This window comes from Triticum aestivum, chromosome 5D, assembly GCF_018294505.1.
Source record: "Triticum aestivum cultivar Chinese Spring chromosome 5D, IWGSC CS RefSeq v2.1, whole genome shotgun sequence".
NCBI classification, from domain to species: Eukaryota; Viridiplantae; Streptophyta; class Magnoliopsida; order Poales; family Poaceae; genus Triticum; species Triticum aestivum.
This window is the reverse complement of record NC_057808.1, coordinates 552,576,939-552,580,066: the sequence shown is the minus strand read 5'-3', so window position 1 is coordinate 552,580,066 and position 3,128 is coordinate 552,576,939. Positions and strand designations below refer to the sequence as shown.

Sequence of the window (3,128 nt, the reverse complement as noted above, 5' to 3'; positions counted from 1 at the left end):
GGTTGCAGAACCGGCACTAAAGGCCCTTACGAACCAGTGATAAAGGCCGGTTCTGCACTAGTGCCTAATGACTTCTTTGTGTTGTAAGAGAAAATAATCATTTCTGACTAGCTACGGATCATGAGTTCTATGAACATCGATGGACCTGCTTGATATATCAAATGCCTTATGTCAAATTGTAGTGCACATGATATTTTTGTAAAACTTCCTTGTTATATCCATTTTATGTGTATGTTAGGAAACAAACAAATTTGCTGTGTTCCACATATATTAGAGAACAACAAAATGATAGAGAAGCCACACAGATAATCAAAGGGCAATGGATTGAAAGATGAATGATGTAGGGAAACTTGGATGGAAAGGTCTGCTAGAGGGGTGAATTGTGTTTGTTGAAAAAGGGAGGAAGATGCTTGTGTTGATGGTCGCCGTCCCCATCGCCGCCGCCCCCGTCCCCGTCGACGATGCCGGTAGATATAACTTTTGTGGTTGTTGTAACAAAAAAAACAGTCCAATTAGCACTACACTAGGATGCTTGATAGGAGTTTTCAAATGGCACTAGCACGCGATGCTGCCACGACACCACCGGTCCACCACTCGGACCTTGCTGGCCTTCCTTGCCATGGTCTCCCTCGCCAGTTCAAGATCTAGGGAGGACGGATCCATATTCTCGGGAGACTGGAGAGGTAGGGATGTGGTCGACAAACCAACAATTGGACCACCCGCATTGTATGCTGCTGGCTTGCAGGCTAGGGTTCGGAAAGATCAGGCTAAGATGATGGATCGAACATATATCTCACGAAGAAAGATGGGCGAGTCTAAGAAAGATGGGAAAGTTGAGGCCTTTGAAACATTGGGTGGCGATCTTTTAGACAATGTTATTAACTGATTATGATTTGTGCTGCTGCTCAAGATGTTCACACTGCTACATCGAACTTCCATTGTTGCCTTCATGGGCGTTTTAGCGGTCATATATTGTTAGTTTGCGTTCTTTTGCTACTGAATTGCTAGATGTTGGCTCTTTTGAACTTGTTAGGCTAGTGGTTAGGTGCCATCACCATCAGGTTTTTGCACCATAGTGCATGCGTGGACGCCGTCAATGCACGGTGGGTTTCTTGTTAGTGCTTTAAACCCATTTCTTCCCGTTCTCATTTCCTCGATACCTTTGTATGCTGGGCAGATGTATATCCTTTATGAGGACTAATGGAAATGGCTGGGATTAGGTCTGTTAAGAAAACAAAAGTGGTGGTTACACTTTTCGATGAACAAAATGCTTAGAGCTAGGTGTTCTTGCAGCAAAGTACATGCACCGGTCTCATCAGACAAGATTTTGTTTTTGATTCGTCAAGTATTTATTTCACGCTTAGGAACAGAGCAATTGTATCACTAATCATTACGTAGTCTAAGATGAATATATGATAAAAGAATAAAAATTACTTAATCTGCTGCACATATGGATGGCTTGTTCATCAACAATGTGCAATCAACAAGACATACACGCGCACTCGGATGCAAATTTCGCACTTTCGGTCACATACACTCACACTCGGTCCTCAGGTGCAACGACGCCGTCGGCGGGGCAGGGCATGCCACTTCCATGTCGTTGCCGAACATCTCCTCCCATGTGCACTGGAAGCTGCCGTCATCCTCCTCCGTCGTCTCAACGCCTTGGTGGACGTCGCCATGTTTGCCGGCCAAGGACTCCTCCAATGTACAGTCGCTGCCATGCTCGGCCGCCTTAGTATTTCCCTGGAGCGTCAGTCCTAATTCTGGAAGCATGTCGGTGAAAAAGCCGCCTGGATCCACGCTGCCGTCGTCCACTACTCCGGGGGGCAACGTCTCGTCTTGGTCGGACATGAACGAACGCTCGAACTCCCGAAGCGTCCCGCCGGCTTCTTCTTCTTCTTCTTGGATGGTCATTTCTTGGCGGCGTGGGGTTTTGGGACGTGGAGCCTCCGGATGTTGGACGTCGGCGGCCGCCTTCCTCTTCTTCTTGGAACCGGGGGCATTGATTACGGACGCGTAGGTAATCTCCCTCTTGTGGGGAGAGACGTAGATCTTGCATAGCACCAGTCCGGCCGCACCGTCTTGTTCGTCGTCGTGGTCGAGGCCGTACTCCTTCATGCACCACCCAAGCCTGGTTCTGGCTGCTCCAGGCCTCTTGATCCCAAAGGAAAGTTTGTTGATGAAGCCGACCCGTTTACCTTGAGTGTCTAGCACGGGCTCGCTCTTCTCCGAGTGCCAGTTGTAACCCTCGTCGTCGTCGACGACGCGCTGTCGCCTTCCGCTGCGGCCACCTTTGGTCTGGTGACGACGGACCGGTGAGAAGAAGTACCACACGCCTCCTTTCCCGTCGTCCTTGTCGGAGCCAGGCGCGTGGGCACGGTTCTCGATGAGGTCCCCGGGTGGCGCGGAGTAGACGTCGTCTTCGTGGATGTAGCTGCTGAAGCGGCCACGGTCTGCTCCGGCGATCTTCTGGCGGAGGAACTGGTTGATGAGCTCGTGATCCTGGGGACTGAAGGTGGAGCCGACGGGAAAGATCTCCTCATGGCCGGCCATATTGAATCGCCTTCCCGTCGTACTTCTCGTCAGAGCTAGCTAGCGGACGTACTTCTCGTCGCCTCGATCGGAAGGAACCCTAGCTAGCTGAGGAAGGTACGTAGGTGCGCAACCCTAGCTAGGTAGGTATATATGGATGGATCGCGACACAGGGCTATGTACGTGCCTTCCTTGATCAATACACTACTAGAGTGCTTCGGACTCAGGAGCGTCTTCAGTTTGTATACGGATTGCTAGCGTACGCATCTAGTGTATATACGGTCCGTAAGCGTCTCGTGACGCTGCAACGTAAGCGTAGAACGACCGCGCGTTGTGGGATTCAGCTCCTTTGGAAACGCACGTGAGTCTCCATCCATGCAGTAGTGCTTCGCCACGCAAACGATCCATGCACGGAAACCATCCTTAATTAATAGAGTGCTTCCGGAGCTCTTATTCCCACGCACTAACCAAGTCTGTGCTCGTATCCTGATGATTCTCTGGAGAGTATGGCATGGACATAATGAGCTTACTCATGACAAGCATTTTCCATCTGTGGAAGTATCCCGACGGTTCTAATGCAGTTACCTGGCAAG

General features: G+C 50.0%; 1 pseudogene; it reads right to left on the bottom strand.

Moving 5' to 3' along the window:
- Positions 1-1,291: 1,291 nt before the first annotated feature.
- Positions 1,292-2,640, bottom strand: LOC123126165 (uncharacterized; annotated as a pseudogene).
- Positions 2,641-3,128: the final 488 nt, after the last annotated feature.